Source organism: Takifugu flavidus, chromosome 1 (genome assembly GCF_003711565.1).
Source record: "Takifugu flavidus isolate HTHZ2018 chromosome 1, ASM371156v2, whole genome shotgun sequence".
In the NCBI taxonomy this organism is placed as follows: domain Eukaryota; kingdom Metazoa; phylum Chordata; class Actinopteri; order Tetraodontiformes; family Tetraodontidae; genus Takifugu; species Takifugu flavidus.
Genome location: NC_079520.1, coordinates 27,222,083 through 27,241,009, shown reverse-complemented (window position 1 = coordinate 27,241,009; position 18,927 = coordinate 27,222,083). Strand labels below are relative to the sequence as shown.

The following is an 18,927-nucleotide window of genomic DNA, read 5'->3' as shown; positions in this document are numbered from 1 at the left end:
ACACCTCTGTCCTGTTGGGGAATGTTCAGGGGAGCAGGATTCCATTAATCACCCAGATATCAATAACGGGAGGTGTCAGGTCACGGTTCAGCAGGTGAGAGTTCCACCAGGTGATCCAGAAACCATTAAAGGTTGCCATTTTAATCCTGCCAAGCAGATTATTTATTAATCTAGATTAATGTTCCTGGGTCTGCATACATCAGGAGGTAAATGATAATAGCTGTATCCTGATAGGGAACCATGATGTCACCATACAACTAATTATTAAAATAGTCTCCCAAACAATAATTTGTCGGGTGTAAAATACATTTAACAATACACAATCTTTAAATGACTGAACTGTAGAACAGAACAGAACAGAACAGAACAGAATAGAACAGAACAGAACAGAACAGAACAGAACAGAACAGAACAGAACAGAACATCCACTTGCTTGACATTCAATGTGTGTCTGTTTCCCAGCCAATAGATGATTCAACAGTTTGGGACACAAAAGGCCAACTTTGTTCAAGACCAGCCAGCAACACCAGATGGTCATCCTCCAGTTTGGTGCCGTCCTGCCTCAGGAGATGCGCAACAATCAGAATGTCTTGTTGCTTCTAAAGCACAATACCACAGTTAGGAAAATCCATCCCAAGTCTGCTGACAATAAGCAATTGACTCAATCTACTCGATTGCCAAACCTGGACCACTGCCTCAACGTGTGTAGGCAAAGCTTGTGCTCATCTAAACCTTCAACCACCAGCTGTCGATGCAGAAAATGAATGCGGCTTTAAATACCTCCTCCACTTCTGCAGGCTGCTGCTGTCGCACTGAAATCCAGTAATTCACCCACTCCTCGCTGACACTTGAGCCGTCTCTACATCTAAAGTCATCGCACCATCTGCGACCTCAGGCCCCAACAGTCCGATGCTAAAAAGCACAGGAGACATTTGCTGCAGGTGTCAGGTTACCAGAGTCACACACCCGCGTAAAATAGCCAATTTCCACAAGCCTGACCGTGTCTAAAGTTTAAAAGTAACCATTATGCAAGTAGGGGCCATCAGGCTGTGGGGCTGAGTTCATGTCTTCCTTTGTACCGACGCAAAGTTGGAATTAATTTGCTTCTTCACGCCGACGTTGCCCACATACATCTGAGTAAATGATGTGATATGGTTATGTCATCTCCCTGTGGGGGACAGACGTCCTCCTACGCAGGCCAACTGGCACACACCTTCATTAGCAGACCTGTGACCAGTTTAATGCAGCTCCGGCAGCTCTCTCACATCCGTTCAGACCTTTTCCTTCAAAGGAAAATGACTGCAGTGATATGTCGGCCTCAATCAGAGTCTAGAGAGCCAAACGAAGGTGGACCTCGTTCATTGTTCCTTTATTTTCCCCCGTGTTCTGGCCAAGCCCGAATAATGGGATAAAACACCACGAGTCATGTCGTCAGGTGAGGAAATTTCCCGACCATGGGTGGAAATTAATCAACAACGTGCACAAACACAATTTGGTCTCAAAGAGATGGATGGGCCTTTTTTTTTTAAAGTTCAGTTCAGTCTCTTTTCCAGAAAAACTCATTTGTCAGTGATTAATAAAGAAGTATTTTTCCTCGCAGACAGAAAAACAACAACAGAAGCTGAGCAGTGATGTTAATACGTTGTGAATGTGCTACTTTGATGCTGCCTGGCTCTTATTTTGGCCACCGCTGTGAGAGGGAATATGGTGGAAAGCTTGGCGGGGTGGAGGTATTTGCAGTTTCCTCGTGTCATGAATTCCAATATGAGAAATACCCACATGCACATGTTCAGAAACAACAACAATCAAGAGGAGCAGCCAAGTCAGGCATCAGTAAAGACTAGAAAAAGCTGAGAAAGAGCAGAGAAGACATCAGGATTCCTGTAGTGATGGAAGCTGTGACCCCCGAAGCAGATCAGTGGAACAGCATGTGAGATCTCTGTGCAGAAGAGTACAGTGCTGGGGCTCAGATCAGCTCCCAGGCACCTGGGAGAGGACCCGGAGCTTCAGGGATACGGAATGTGGATAAGTCCCGAGATAATTGCAGCCACACAGAAAGAACACACCGGAGAAGGAGGATATAACATTATTTATATATGACGATATAACATTAGCTCCATGATTCTTCCACGGCTGCCGCGGAGGGGACTATTCTTATTGGTCTGCCATTTTAGCAACACATGAAGCTAAATGATGCTGTGAAAGGTCAAACGGTAAATATTGTGCACACAGAGAGGGATGTGGAAACAGTTCGATTCATTCTGCCTCCTCCCTCCCTCCCTCCCTCCCCCCCTCCCTCCTTCATCCACAGACCTAAGTGCTACACCTGCTGGCCATTCGGAAGTGCTGCTGGTTAGAGAAAAGATGAGATGGATGGAAAGCCGGTCCAACACGCAGCCTTCCATCCCTGCGGCTGAGATATGACGCCGACATGGCTATCGTGTAGCGTGTCAAGTAACAGGGAGAAAAACATTTCTGCTGAAATCCTCGCAGAGCTCCTGTTATGCCAGCGGCTGCCTGATCCGGTTCGTACAAACAGACTGGTGCTTCAGGAAAAAGGGCTGTTTTTGACAGGCTGCTTAAAGGGCCAAGGAGAGTCATGACATAAGGAGGGAAGGTCAGTCTGCCCACGTCAGATAATTAAGGATGACACGTGTGCACTTTTGCTTTCGGACACAGTCATTTTCAAACCAGCCAGCGTCTCCAGTCTAGACAGAGGATGAAATTAAATTCTCAAATATGAAAAGGCTTGGGCGGTATCTCCTCATTTCCTTCACTTTTCTTCTTCTAGGGCACTCAGTGGCAATTGGGAGGCTCGGGTTTTATTCTCTGGGCTCACTATTCCAGACAAAAAAAGTTCACAGCTCAGGTTGGGATCTAAAAGAGAATTACTGCACCTATAAAAAAGTATTTAACCCCGTTGCCTTTTATATTGTTTTAGGACATTCAATCACAGCGTGGTGTAAATTTAATCACACTGATTAAAAGTTAGGTTTGACCTACGAAGTGCACAGGGCGTGGCGTGTTGTTTTGTGAATCCTTCACCATGAAGTCTTTGTTGTGTTCATGGGAGAACATAAAAACGACTATATTTATCAGTGAGGCACATGTAATGATCCGAAAGGCAGATTCAGATTCCACGGCTTAATATTATAGTAACTCCGTGCTATTAAAACTTTGCTTTATATTGTGGTTGCTTTTATTGCTCAATAGGGTGTAACAAAGACAAAAAAAGTGAGTGAAGAGGACCTATTTAATTATTTTAAGTGTAGCTTTGGCCATTTCTGTGTGTGATCTTTTTGCACGTCCTCATTCTTTAATCATCAAACTGTTTGTGGAATTACAGTCTGCACATTTAAAAGCAGACACAGCCGAAGAAGAGGAGCCATTTGGACAACATTGATGTTGGGGGGGCCCCTGTGCCACATTACCCGTCTCAATATGTTGCTGCCCAGATAGTATACAATAGAATGGACGTGTCACCAAGTCTGACACCAGATTTTTAATTTGAGGACAGCTTTCATCACAAGGGTTCCGCTTGAAAATGATCAAAGACGTACATTATGAGCAGTAAACTGAAGATGAACGTTTTCATACATGTGGTCCAATTTAAGGGTCAACTGACTGATGCAACATCAGTCCACATTACAGCCGCAGTGGATGCAAGACAGAGTAAATGCTCTTGGATTACGTTGATCGTTATATGGAAGGCAAAAGCGGAATTACCGTATTATTACAGTTTAAAATTTGTTATCTTGGAGTATTCTCTTCAGTTTTGTATTTTTGCTTCTTCTCCCCAACACTAGAATATTGGCTTTGGCGAACGCTGGCTTTTTAATTTTCAGATCTTCATATAGTTTTTACGTGGTTGTGTGTAGGCTGATGAGAGATTAGTCATATTCCCTCAAGAGCTTGAGAAGAACGGTCCAGCTGAATTGCGCAATACCTGCATTAAAATATCACTGAACAGTAACATGGTTTTGTTTTAGCTACACATGCATGTGCCCACACATGAAAACATGGCACTGAACAGAGTTGAAGGCATCATTTGCCACATGTAGTGTATTTTTGAGCATATCTCCATTTCTATGGTTAATTTGCAACAACCTATTCTATAAATACAGCATTTTCTTGTATTATTTGAGCCCTCGCAAGCCTGGTTAGAGCTCACAGCATGTTCCTATCTATGTGCAGCGCTGTGTTTCCTTGCCCTTGGCTATTGTAAATCAAGACCAGACGAGTGAACAATAGGCTTAACGTGGCTGCTAAGTGAAGTGAAACCATAAGGGCATTCCTGTGTTGCTGTATTTCATAAACTTTGAGAGTTATAAAAGTTCTCATCTGAAATTATCTTCAGAAGGGCACTCGAGCGGGGAGTCTGGAGCTGCGTGAGATAAAATCCAGCCACGCATTTGGAGCAGAAAGGCTCCCCATGAACCCTGAAGACTTCACCAGAAAATAAGACTGCACCATATGTTCTTGAGCACTTTTCGCTATAATGCATCGATTTTCTAACAACATCTTTGACAACGACGGATTCAGAATCAAGGTTTGTTGTTGTCTGGAAACTGAAAAGCTACAGTTGGGTAAAGTAAAGGAACACAGCTTAAGGGCAATGCTTTGTGGCTAATAGCTGCTAACCGATGGCAATGGACCATACCAAGAAATGAACTAAAGCTAGCAAAATGGAAGTGACGATGTAAGCTATATGTAGTTAGCAAAGGATGTCAGAGTGCCACTGAAATGAGGCTATACTTGTATTTATAGCCAACACATTGTTGTGTAGGTGAGAGATGCACGTCGACCACGTTGTTTATGTTGTAATGTGCTGTTAATGAGGCTGCACCCTTCTGTTCTGCTGCTCTTGTGATGCAAATATCAATACATACTTTATCAACCTTATTAAGCCCTTGAATGAGAAATAGAACTCAACCCTAAAAGAATGAATGAATAAAGTTCAATTTCCTTTCAGAGGTTCATGTGATGATGTTTTTAGTGCCTGTGACGTAAGGAAAACCACCAGACCTTCAGCAGCTGGATGCAGTTTCACCAGCACAGGACAGGAATAGAGCTGATCAATAAGGTGGTGTCATCCACACAGACCAAGGTGGAGATTGGAGATGGCGCATGGGTAGCTTGACTATGTCAAAATGTTACCCATGATGCCATTTGGGTCTGACCAAACGGGATTTTCCTCAACCCAGCCTTCATAAAGACGTTAGAATCTCACATCCGTGTGAGAGCCACTGAGAACCTGCAGTTTTTTTTCATGCCACCAGTAATTAGACAGGTATGAAAATGTACTTGAACCGGACTCGCTTCGCCTGCCACAGATTAATCTTTCTTTCTGAATGATGTATTGTTATTGGCCTGTATTACCATGTAAATCACCACATTCCCTCTGTGAAGAACATTATTGTTCCCTGCGGATTAACATCACCTCTCCAATTTCCTTTTAGCTCATCCAGAGTCTGTTTCCATGGGAGATGTGAATGCCTTTAGGGTGGAAAGAACTGGATTTAAGAGTGGGAAAAGGAGCACCTGAGAGGTTTCAGGAACATGTATCATTTTTGAAAAAGCTTTTGCTTTGGGGGGGCCAGAAGAATCTTTGATCTATCCACAACGCTAATATTTCATTAGCGATTGGTTGCCTGCTTTAAATGTCCGTCATGTGTATCGTGTTATAAATAAAACTCTCTTTTTGCCCAGACTCACTATTTATTCCAGAGAGCGTGCTACAATAACACAAGATAAGCCGGCAGTGTGACTTCCAAGGGCAACGATACCTTCGGGGTAGCTATGAACCTGGCTCTGAGGAGATGGAAGCTGCGTGGGCAGGAGAGAAAAACATCTTAAATTGCTTGCTCATCCAGTTCCACCACAAGATTGCTGTCAGTTTGGACAGACGTTTGATTGAAAGCACAGATGGGACGGTGGGAAATGGAGACCCAATTAGCTTGTTAGCTGGCCAATGACCTCTGCGAGTCCCAATAAAGCCTCTGACAGTGCAGCCATTGTCGCCGCGTGTGTCGATCCCGTGGCCCAGGCGCTGATATGAGGGCTAAGTGATGTGACCCTCGCAACTCGGAGCAGAGCACCCGTTCAAGCCTCGCCACAATGTGTCACACAAGCTTTTAATTGAAAGATACTTATCACAAATCATTCAATTAAAAGCCTTTTCACTGTTTTCATGGCACGTCGCTATTATTTTCCCTTTGTTATGGTGAGTAATCCAAGCGCTCAGTGGATGAGGCAGTAAATACTTTACTGTACACAAAAGAAATTAATTATTTTATCTCAGTCTGGTCCCAATTAATTTCACTTAAAGAAGTCGTCTGCCCTAAAATGATGCCCCATTTGTATCAGTTAGAAATTAAACATTTAATTTAGATGGTTGCTTTTAAAACGCTGGTGTACTTTACATTAACCTTGGAGTTTAATGTAATTTAAAGAAATAAAAAAGCTATTATTATTATCTATGTATTCAGCAGTGATGTGACACAACTGACGTTTGTGCTGTGCACGTTTGTTTCCACGCATAAGATGAAGACGCATGATGCCGCACCTAAAGACCATCAGGAGATCCGTGAGGTCTGCCGGGTTCCTGAGTGTAAATAATACACAAACAGGAAGGATTTACGGGAAAATTGGATGAAATAAGAATGAAGGGGCTTTAAATTTGAACTAAGAGTGAACGCTGCAGGTGAATTACCTATGAAGTTAGCATCATTATTTGTGTAATAACCATCAGGAGTCAACAACGACTGCTGAGCCAAATTTGGAAACATCAGGCCACATGAGTTGAAGTCACTCTGTTTATCCATGTGGGGTTTTGGTGAAAGCTTTAATAGCATTAAAGGGATCTCTATCGCGTCTTTAGAACAGAAGAATGACCTGTTGATGACCCAAACAAAAGCTTGAGGTTAAATTTCAATTTTATAAGTAAAAAATAATCATTGTGCATCGTGCATGGTAAAAAATTGATATTTTGAGGGCCTGAATTTTAGGCGGAGAATCTCAATTTTTAACCCTAAAGTTAGTCTAGACCTCCCTCTCCTAGAAGCCACACTCTTTCAACTCTTTATGTTTATTACTGCATTCAGTTTAGGGGGAGGGGGGCAGCTGTTAACTGGCCCAGCTGCCAATGACGGCTGGGCCAGTTTAAAGCAAAGGCGTTGAGCTCGTGCATTACTGATTCCTAAACGAATTCCCACAGAACCCCAGAGGATCAGCGCACATCAGTGTTTCCCTCTGCATCTGCAGCAGAGTTTTAATCCCATTAATTACGATAAATACTCTGATTCAGGCTAAAAGGAAAAATGAAATAGTAAAAATCAACTTCATTTGAGAAAAGTGGGGAAATAGAAATATGCAAACTAAGTTTGATACAATAAAAATGTATGTTTTATTTTCAAAGTTATATTAATTTCTAAACTAACTTTCAGTGGGCAGTGTAATGATGCTTATAACTATATTAAGGTAGATTTTATTTTGGCAGCCATCATTGAACCACATATGTTTTGCCAGAATAATAGAAATAAAGACCTTATATGTGCCTGTAGATGAGTTTTTGGTTGTCAGAACCGATTCCTGGGGACGTTTTCATTAACGTCTTTAGCTGTCTGAGACCGCGGTTGGTGTCTATTATAAACAAAACTCATGAGCAAAAGCTGGCGCGTGTGTGGTCATACACCCAAGATGACATTTTCAGTCTCACTAAAAATACATCTGTAACCCAAATGACAGGACGAATATAGAACTGCTCATAACTCAAACAGTTAAAACCTCTTGGCAATGTTGTTATGTATAATTTTCTATATTGGCAGCTTGAGTCTGGGTTTAAAGCCAATGCTGCTTCCTCAAACCACTGACTCCAGCGCTAATCGATACATCCAGCTTCAAAGCCTTGGAGTAGAAAAATGAGACCGAGCAGCATGACAATTAGACTAGCAAGAGGCTATTACACACGAGCTGGAAGACTGTCAAAAGTTTCCCCATGAAGGTGGGTTAACCCAGCAAGTCAAAAGTTGTTTTCCTTTTCTGCCGCTGCTATTCATCCTGAAGCCCACTGTGCTCGGTGCAGTGACCAGAACGAAATCCCTCGGTGGCTTCCCACTTGAAATCCCAACAGTGTTCAATGGAATGCATGACTAAGCCTGAGGTAGCCCTGCTAGGAATTGAGGCCACATCAATGTGGGCGAGAGTTCTGTGTGTGAAATGCATGCAGAAGACAGAGGGTCCACATGCATGGCATTCCTCTGTCTTCAACCAACCACCTTTAAAGTGTTAAGAGATCGAAGGGTGCGGCTTCTATTTCCGTGCTAATGTGCCCCCGCCGACCTGATGGTACAAGTTTTTAGGTCCATTTCAGAAACTTGGAAAAACAAACCATCTTTCAATCCCGACATTTCTGACTGCATGTCAAAACACGGCCCGTAAAGAAAGCCGGGCAAACATGCAAGGATCACGAAACACTGCAAACAGGAAAGCAGCGAGATCGGAGCAGGAAGGACAACACGCCCACAACTCAAACAGAATTCATCATCTGGCCTGTGAGCTGGATTTCGTCACAACTGGCTGTCAGTGCTGGCATCCGTGGGCTTAAGCATGTCACATTTGACACAGCTCCCCTCCAGCAGCTGAGGGCTGCTGCTACCCACCCACACCCTTCACTGGGGAGCAACCATTTCCCTCAGATCCCCTCCAACAACTTGACAACACTGATCACTCTCGTCAATATCGCCTCCGCCTCCGGAGCCTGAAGCATCTGGCTGCTGCAGGCGCGAACGACAAACTCTCAGATAAAGGTATCAAAAACCTGACGCGTGCACGCTTTGTACACGCGTGCTGGGAACATGAGTGGTTGGACCACTGATGGACGGCTGCTAGATGCACGGCTGCACTCAGGACACTGCTGACGCTCCATCGTTTGGACCACGTTCAGAGGTGCAACGTTCCTCCAACACCAGAAGGCAACGGCGCGTCACAATTTGTCGCACGTACGCTTTGATACCTTAGAATAAGAACATTATACGCCCAAAGGCGCTGTCATGTTTCTGCATCCTCACACCAGTGACCAACACAGGAGCCCTGCCACGTCAAATGCACGCGGCTGCACGCCGGAGGGGACAAGGCCGCCTCCGGACGCTCCAGGAAATTAGTGAAGCGTCTCTGAAATGATGTCCGAGAAAATCCTCCATGGCGAGAGGGGAAGGAAAATGACAATTCACAGCTCAAACAAAACAAATTCCTCCTTCACTCTCTGAAATGTCAGAGCTGCGGACCTTTGAACCAGTTTATGCTATAATTATAATTCACGCCACCTCTGAAGCGAAGGTCACAAACTGTGTCTCTATTGTGCAGCAGCAAATTGGTGCGAGTGGAATCTCAGAGGAAGAAAAGAGCCACTGTCGTGCGCTCAGAAGGCATTTTAGTCAAACCAAAAAATAATTAGAGTCCACACTTTGGGAGCACCAGCTAGCAAGCTGTTGGCCTCCTTTTCAGGAGACAGAGGGAGAGTTTAATGGGACTAATCATACAGAGTGTTGAATTGACATATGCAGCTCACAGCTACACACATGGGAGCCAGCGCCTGTCACTCTCACAGTGGCCCATCAGCCCTAAAACTGATCAACTGTGCTTAACTGAAGCAACAGGTTTGGGAGGCTGAACAGGATGTTTAGGTATAACATATGTGGGTAGCACAATTCTAAATGCTGCTATTGAGGCTGTGAGCAACCTTCGGTCCATCATCCTATTAAATCTTTCTGCCTCCCTTCAGTTTAGAGCAATATAGAAGACCCCACTCCCCAAAAAAGTTCTTATGAAATAACTCTGGATCTATTTCAGAGCTAAACAACAATTTCATGGCTGGTCGGTCTCAGAGTAATTACAGATGGCCCCAAGCCAGCACATCGATCAGCGCTCGGGACATTTCTTAGAAATAAGACTTTTTCTCTGACAGACAGCTTCTTCTTGCAGACGCGATGACACCTTGGTAGAAGAAAGTTCCAAAGAAAAAGTTTGTCTCCTGGTGATAATTTCACTTTGACTGCACTCCACTTTCCCACAGCCTGAAAATGATTTGATTATATAATCTTAAACTTTTCGTTCTCCGGGGTGAACCTTCCCTGGTTTGTTAGAACATCTGCCACGCGGACAGAGTTATATTTAGCAATTCTGCTGAATAATAAACAATTGGAAGATTATTTTCAGAGATAGCAGAAGCTTTGTTCTTAGTTTCACATGCAGCACTCCTCACCAGCAGAGTGACGCATATTTTTAATGGTGTCATTTTAATAATCATCATCAATTATTCATTCTATACTGTTGGTGCGGGTACACTTCCTCAAAGACGGATGAATAAAAGATCAACATAATTCAGCTTTGGAAGCTTTTCAGGATTTGCTTGTGTTTGGATGATGGTCCTTCAAACGATGAGATAAAACATTTACCAACTGTCATCGTGGCTTTGGAAAGGTCGAGAGACGACTCACCATGAGTAGACGGAGCTCAGGTCTTCGCGTCCACCTCTGACGGCAGCCAGGTGCTACATTTCGTTGGGCTGAACCTGGCTAACGTTCTCACTCCAGAGGGGGAAACCGACAGTTCTCTGCAAAGACAAGCACAGAGGGGGAAAAAGGTTAGCTGGAGACTCGCGGCCGGGAGAGCCCTGTGGTGACGCACAACAGAGGCAAACTGAAGAGACTGTTGATCTTTATTTTCTGTCAGAGAATAACAAACGGGGGTCGATGATGCCCACAAGATTTTGGAGCGTGGACAAGGGCCGGTTGTCAAAGGGCAGACAGTAGACAGTTGTCACCCTCCTCAGGGGCGGACCTGACACAAAGCGCTGCTTTCAGAGATGCCAGTCCCGACTCAGTCTGACTAAATGTGTGATTTAGTGGCCAGTTAGGCACTGGAGCAGAGGCGGGACTGAATTCTGCTGTGTGGGGGACGCAGATCATGTGGTAAACACTGTGACAACGGGGCAGGGAGGGACGTACAGATGTTCAGCCTGAGAAATGTACACTGCTATTTTCAAATCATTCGCAAACAAGGCCAGAAGATCAGCAAAGCCTCCAAAATATTAATATTAATGGCCTAATGCCTTCAGAAACACATGTTGAGCTTATCTGGTAAGCACTTTAATAACCCACAAATGGGGAAGCAGGAGCGTTTCAAGAGTCAAGAGTCGAGTCCTTTAAGTGTCAGCACTGAATACAAAGTCTCCCAACCTAATTTACCAAATTCATTTATGTTTTTCAGAGTCCCTGCACCATCCCTCATTTCTCCCAGACGAGCAGGCAGCTTTTTTCTCCGTATTCGTGGAGGACAGCCAGGGTCAATCTTCCAGAGTAAAAAAAAAAAAGTAGCGCAGTGTTAATTCTTTAGACAAAACTCAGCCACAACAATCAAGCTCCTCTCAAGGGCATCACAAGCCTCATAATGTCTTTTCCATTTTCTAATTATAGTTTGCACAATGCTCTCTGCAGGGAATACTTTAAAGGACTTTATCTGAATTTCACATTGTGTTGCCAACACAATAATTAAGTTGCACGAGCCAACGGGAGTGTAAATAAGTTGCAGGAGCAATATGTTGGATAGTAACACCAGCGCATCTCAGTTTGATTACATTATATGTAGATGATATACAGAAATATTGTTCATAGCTCTGAAGGCTTGAGAAAGGAATTTAAATGAGTGATGATTACATTTGGGTTTGTTTTTTGTTTTTTTAATTTGAAGTAAAAAAAAATCTCACAGACCGACAAAACTTCTGAATAATTGTTTCTGCAACCATGTTACTATGGTTGTATGAGACAGTTTGTTTTCAGTGATGAAAAATTTAAATAAAGCAGCAATCATTTCCAACTCAATTTTTAAAAAAAAATAATTTCTTGTAGTTTTACAAAAAAGTGACCAAAGGGTGATGTTGGATTGGATTCCTCCCTGATTGATAATGTTGGGGAATATGATGCCGTTTGAGTTGAGAGCTCTATTCTGAGCTCGGTGAAGACCAGGAGTCCCCGACCTCCTTGAGCCAAAGAGGTCACCGAGCCAACGGCGCTGCCCCGCCCCCGCCGCCAATTTCCCAAAACAGATGATGATTCAAAAGAGGAGGAAAACAAAAAGCCTCCCTCTGCTGCTGGCCTGGCTAACAGCGATACGGAGCGCTGAAGCAAACAAAAAGCACCGAATTAGGAAAGAAAAACAAGCTCTTTCGAAACTCGGCAATGCGTCATAAAGTATAATTGCCGCTGGGCTTCTGAATTATAAACTCAAAAAGGCCACAGAAAGGATGGAAACAAATTACTCCAGCAACATTATATGTCCCAATTTCCCAGATAGATGTGACATTTAAGCCTTGCCTCTCATCTCCTTCTCAGAGGCCAGGCGTGTTTAAGCTTTGCTGCAACACAAATGCTTCTGTGTGGAGACCGGAGCGAGAAGAAACAACAGTGTCTGTTGGAGAAGTGGCTGCTCCAATAAATTGGCCTGCTCAGACCAGACGGCACGACTGGAACAAGGTGACTGAGACCTCCTGTGGCAACATTTGCACGACAACTAATGGCGTCAATAAAATAAAAAAAAGGGGCTTCTGCAATTTAATAGTTCTTACCAGTTATTCTGGGCTGCAGCAGATGATGAAATGGGATTATTAAAAAGAGGAAAAGTGGCATTTGTTGCTGAAATTATTTAATAACTTCTAAACACTGAAAAACGACCTTTCACCCAGTCGTTGCAGACGCTGTAGTCATTTTATATCTTAATAAACTATGATGAGCCTGTTTTCTGTTTATTGTGCACTGTTGCTGTTTAACTCTCATAAATTTTGGGTTCAACTATAAAACATGATAGAATAATGCACAAATACTGCAATTGTTATGATTCTGCAGCTCCCATGAAGTCATAAGGCTTCGGAGGTTATTTAAGGCTATCTCTGTGTTCGTGCTGGGTCCCACATGGTATAGACTCGTCATCTGTCAAAATTAATCCCACGTCTCTGACTGCACCGCCCCTCATTTATCGGCAAGTCAGTCATCATTAGCAGATGTAATCCATTAGAAACTTACCAATTAAAAAGGCATTGAAGGAAGAAAGGCCTAGCAGCTCATTAATCAAGCCATCGCTGCATCACCAATAGCCAATGTTTTAATAAATTGGCTAAATTTTGCAGCTACTGTTTCATAAAGGCCAGTTTAACAGTAATCAGCCTTCAGTCCACAGCAGCCTTTGCCCAGTTTTCAGGGCCTACAGTTAAACGTTTAAGCGCTTCTTTTATTCATGCTGCTGGCCAGTCCTGCTGTACCTTTGAAGGCTGCTCCAGCTGCTTGTACCGGCCCATATTCAGCAGTTCCTCCATTACCTTGCTGAGCACTTGTTCACATTCAGCATATTGGAAATATATCCAGCAGTGGTGGCATGTCGAGCACGGCACACATCTAGTGCTGTGGAGCTTCTTCTGAAATGGATTTTTAGGTGCTGCCGAGTCATTTGTTCCTTCTGTCTCCAACCCAAATGAAATTTCTGTGCTGTGTCCTCCAAACACCCTCTTTTCCAAACGCTGCTGCGTCCTTTAAGCACATTTATGCCCTTTCCTCCCAACCCCTCAAACACCTGTGGTACTCGGACCTTGACTGGTCAAAACAGGATGCTGAGAAACAACGTGCACCAGTCAAACCCAGCTTCTCTGAAGGGGTTTTAGTGTAAGCTGTAGAATAGCACCATCATCTCCAACACCTACTTGGACATCTGAAATAATGATGAAATGCAGCAGTTCATCAAAAGGAAGAGAAATGAACATTGGAACGGCAGCCTGGCAGGTTTCTTTTCTCTAAGTGGCAGGTGCTAGTCTGAACAAAACAGGGGAAAAAAATGATTGTTGAGCCGATTGTCATCCGAGAACCTTCAATTAAGAGGGATTACATGAAACACAGGCTCCAACTCCCAGTCTAGTCCCAACAAAGCATGAAAGGTCTGTTACTGTTACAGCAACAGCTATTTTGGGCACCAGTTTGGTCTTTGCATATCAAGATGGATGAAACATTTTTGCAAATACAGTATGAAAGCTGCCCTGGCAGAGCGGCTAGAGGCTTGAAAAAGTGTGGAGAATGTGATCTGGTGAGGGAGCTGGATTAAAGCATTGCCAAAGATTAGACCCACTCTTCAGATCCATCTAATTCCAGCTGGTACATTCAATAAAGAAAATGTGGAATGATGGAAATTTCAACCTTTCAACTGACACCGAGGAAATAAATGAAAAGAGTTTCTTGCTTCATATTGAGGTCTCAGAAATTCGGAGCGATATTAAGGGGGCTTTCAAAGCTACTATGTTTGAACTGGACCAACAGACAAAGACCCAAGTCAACTGCAATTTGGAGAATAATAACGATGCTTTGACTGTGAAATGGCCCAGCTGAAAGAGCAACAGAGGATATATGAGGGTATATTGCGTGGCATGAAATGAAACGCCTCCTAAGAGTAAAGAAAAGGATGACTGCAGTGCATCCAGGTGCACCACACGATCCAAAAGTGGAGCAGGAAGCAGTGAGAAAGATCCTTTTACCTGTTTCCCAACAAGCGCTCCCATTATAACAGCCTTGCTTATGGTTTCTGTAAACCACAGCCACGTCCATCACACAGAGGTGTTGGTGTGTGTAGCTGTTTAAAGATAAACATATAAAAGTGACTGGGACCTGGATTGTAGGTTGTGTTTAAATATCTGCTCCGAACAATGGAGGGCCTTGCATTAAAAAAAATGAAAAGCTTCTGTTATTCCTCCTGTCACAGTAAAAACACTGTCATTAACACTCATTACCTCCATGACTACATGATAAAATGCATGCTTCAGGGCCTTCTATGTTTTCCTGGCCAAATGAGAAGAGAACATAGTTTCCTTGGAACTGGCATTAACACAGTGGGATGTTCAGCTGGATATCAATTAGTGGCTCATTAGGCATTTACAGATGACAGACCCTCTGGCTTCCTGTCACCCACTGAGATACTGACTGACCCTGACCTTGACGGAAGGCTGGCCTCCTCAGCCTCAAGTCACCGGCGATCGAGCGGCCACATCTTGCACGCTTCCTTCAACGGTCGTCTACAACGGTGGAAAAGCTCGTACATGCGGGTCAGAGAGCAACACAAACGCAACAAAAACAGCAAAATAACAGTGCTGAAAGATGCCTGAGACCCAGATGGAGCAAACATGGCAGGACTCTTGCCACATTCCTCCAACGTTCTGGTGATATCTGACAGCAAAGGAAGCCGTCCAACATTTTGACCACAATAACATCTGATCTGCTGTCTGTCTGCATGTGATTTCAGCATCAATATTATATGATACAGAAACTAGCGTTTGATAAACGAGGGGCGCTACAAAACAGATTAAAAGCAGCATGATTAATTGACCAGCACAAAAAGGCAAATAATTCATTGCAACTGGTTCTTAATTATGATGGTGCGCTGCTGTAACCAGAGATGGTTTGACAGGAAGACTCCACTCAATACAAAGATGTTGCTTCTAATCAACATGAGCGAAGCTAACATTTCTAATAGAGTGGTCTTGGGGCTTCTTTTGGACATGTTTGCGTAACTACAACTTGATTTATTCACTCTAAAATTCTTTTTATGACATTTATCTTGTATATTTAGTCATCCAGCTCTATGCAGATCCTATTACCTCCTGCCCTTTGGTGTGTTTGGGGCAGAGGTGGTATGGAGTATTTTTAGCCAGACTCCATGGGGACTTCTGACCGCCAACATAATGGATTTCAATTAAATTAGGACTTGTTTTATTTTAATGAACAAAGGCTTGTTGGCAGTACTGCTGCATTAACAAACAGCATGGTGTTGTGTGGACAACAGGGTCGTTTTTATTCCCATTTGGGAAAGCATGGAAAGGCTTTTAGGTTAAAGTTATTATCCATTTTCAAGACTTATTTAGAAACACACACACGCACACACACACACGTTGGCTCTCTGGGGCTAAACTGCTATAGATTCCAGAGCTTCACAGTCGTATTTGGACTTGCAATCCTTGCCACTGCAAACAATGTGGTCGGCGTTCCCCATTTGGTGAAACCAAGAAAACAACATACATCTTTAATGTGCATATTTTCCTGAAACTTACAAGGAGCCAAGTCCTGGGTAAAGCACAATAGTTTGGCTGAAAGGAGCTCCAAAAATAGCCGCCGTGCTATGCCACGTAGCATTACAAGGCTCCGCGCTGACAGCATGCAGACCAAGCCCCATTCCACTTAACTTTGATTCATTCCATCAAAATGTATTGCTCTGTATTCAGCATATTTAGTCAAGCACTCCCTCTGCACTATTGCTGCTTTGTTTACTTCGCCATTCTGAATTCATATGCCCGGAAACAACAATTCTGAAAGTCTACTTTTGTAGCCTCACTAACCCAAGAATGTAAGGGTATTGTTAGGTCAGATAAAGCTAAAGCATCAAAAAGTGGTAAAGTGTTTTGGTGTACAACTGCACAACAACAAAGCCAATTATGACATTTTACGTTGAAAACATATTCAGTTGAAGTTCAGCTGTATGTATAGTGTGGTGAGAGTAACCACAGAAGGGGATTTCAGGGCTCCAAATTCGTTAGAAGCCTTACATATACTTAAATATGAAATTGTAAAAAGCAATTTGAGTGGAAAAGGTCATTTAATTTTCAGGTGAATATGGTAAACTATTCACAAAGAGCAAACCTCTCTCCTTGATCTTTAGAGCCTTGAATTTATTGATAAAAAACTTTTCTACTTTTCATGAAATCATCTATGCTCCTGCCCTTGTCGCCATGCCATATATTAGCTCACAAAGCCAAAAGTAGTGGCTGGATGGGGAAAAGAATGAGCCATTTATAATCAAGTTATCCCATTGAAGGCACACGTCATATCACGGAGCTGAGGCCCATCGTGGACTGTTAACAGAGTTACACAAAGGAACAGTGTGGCTATTTAGATATGACAGAGCACCAGTGTTTCACTGGCAAACTCAGGCCGGCCTACAGATCACATTGCTGTGCCTTGGTGGCGGCACCATCAACGTCTCACCATCAGGAAGGTGGCGTGGCAGCAACCCCCATTTGTCTTGAGCTGAACCCATTATGGCGTGCAGTTAAAATGTGCTGCTTTGTCCCTGGTAATCCACTAATGGCGAGAGCAGATGTTGCGAGGACGAGTAGCACACTTGGATGATGACGGCTCCGGTGTGCACAGACGGAGACCAGCCAAGGAATTGTCTGGTGGCTGTAAACTGTGCACTTTCACCGCGGAAATACGAGCGGGGGGTGACTGCTTGCTCCTAAAGTGAGAGCAGTTGCTTCCAAAGCTGCTGTTCCAACTACGAGACACAGCTTTCAAGCCTGATGAATACTCTTCCACCCATCTGCCTTGTGCCAGCGAGGTTGGCTCAAGCAGCTGCCTAATAGGCTAAAAGGGATCTCAGGATCCCCTGAGGAAAGTTTGAGTGACAGGCTGACTGAATGGAGCAGCATCGCTAATCTTTGTTATCTCAAACCTGAGCTATTCTTGTCAGAATCAGGTAGCATCAAGCCATTTAAGCGGTAGCAAAGAATGCATGTAACTCCTCCTCTTGTCCAGACAGAGGTGATTAACATGATTTCATTTAAGCTGCAATGCAGCAATAAGCTCGGAGACTCCAGTCGCAGCAGTAACTGCCAATATGAAATACATCAGTGCAGACTTCAGGGGATACGTGGTAGAAATGAGCTCTCATATTTCCCTCAGCAGAAACCAGCTTCTGATTTCAGGCCACATTCGCGCAACTGTGTAACTGATGATTTTAGCAGCTTTCTTTCAGATCTTAGCAGCGTTTTAGATGAGAGTTTTTTCACATTTTACAGTAATATGCCAAACATAACACTACCTGAGATTAAATTCAGCAGGAGATTGACAGACCACTCATGGTCGGGAAGTCTCTTTCTACTGTTTTCTTTTGATTAGTGGTAATAGATGTAGTCAAGATGAGATAGCAGTCTTAAGATTAGCTTTGATGGGGCTCTGCACATGGTTGAGAAGCCATATATGGACACATTTTGCTTTAGCAATGCATTACTGATCATGGCAACAACAGAAATTCAACAATATCAGTGAACACACACACACACACACACACACACACCTTTAACACAACAATGGTGACCACAATCAGCAAAGGTTGGACAAAAGTGACCTCATGCTTCTAAATTCGTTGCTAAAAAACCAGAAGTGAAACTATAAATAGGCTCCAATATGATTAGAGCCTCTATGCAGGGGTGCAAAAGCACTTTGATTCTCTGCTCTAGTTTTACTGAAGTTGCTGTGTTTTCAGGTGTGTATCCAGCTCCTTTGTTGAGAGGCGGGCATACAAAAACGTCTCAGGCAGTTCTCTGAAAGGAATTCAGCTGGATTCTAATCACAGAGCTCCCACTGAAATTGTGGCATTGATGAAAGCATTTACCTGCAACACAGATGCTTTTGATAGGTGGAGAAAGATATTTTCCTCAAGATGAATGGCAGCAGCCGAGGGTCGATACTGAACGCTCGCTATAAAAATCTTCATCAGTCCCAAGCAGGATGGCACAAATGGGCGAGAAAACATGCCAAAAGTACATCACAACAAAATAAATGTCCCCAACGATACATTCTGTTGTAACTCTGTTTAAATTCCCCTAACAGGATGGAGTGGCACACAAAGACAGCCCTCTCTTTCACATTATTATTACAAAGTCAAAATCCTGCACCAAAACGAGAAACCTACCTGGGGACAATCTGGCTCTCATTAGAGGTCTTTGGTGCACCATTATGTCCTGTAAATGAGGCAATTTCATAGAGTTTTACAGGCTATCAGGAATATATTTTCCCCAATATTGCAGCTGCAGATGATGTGTCTGTGGCAGCTTATTTTCTGATG

At 43.4% G+C, this 18,927-nt stretch overlaps 1 protein-coding gene across 2 annotated transcripts in view; it reads right to left on the bottom strand.

The window, feature by feature from the left end:
* The window catches only part of tanc2b (tetratricopeptide repeat, ankyrin repeat and coiled-coil containing 2b), a 98,639-nt gene that overhangs the window by 76,801 nt on the left and 2,911 nt on the right, over positions 1-18,927 (bottom strand). For both annotated transcript variants that reach the window (XM_057057938.1, XM_057057973.1), the window contains exon 2: positions 10,497-10,612. The gene's annotated coding sequence lies outside the window, so the exon portion shown is untranslated. The remainder of the gene's footprint in view (positions 1-10,496; positions 10,613-18,927) is intronic.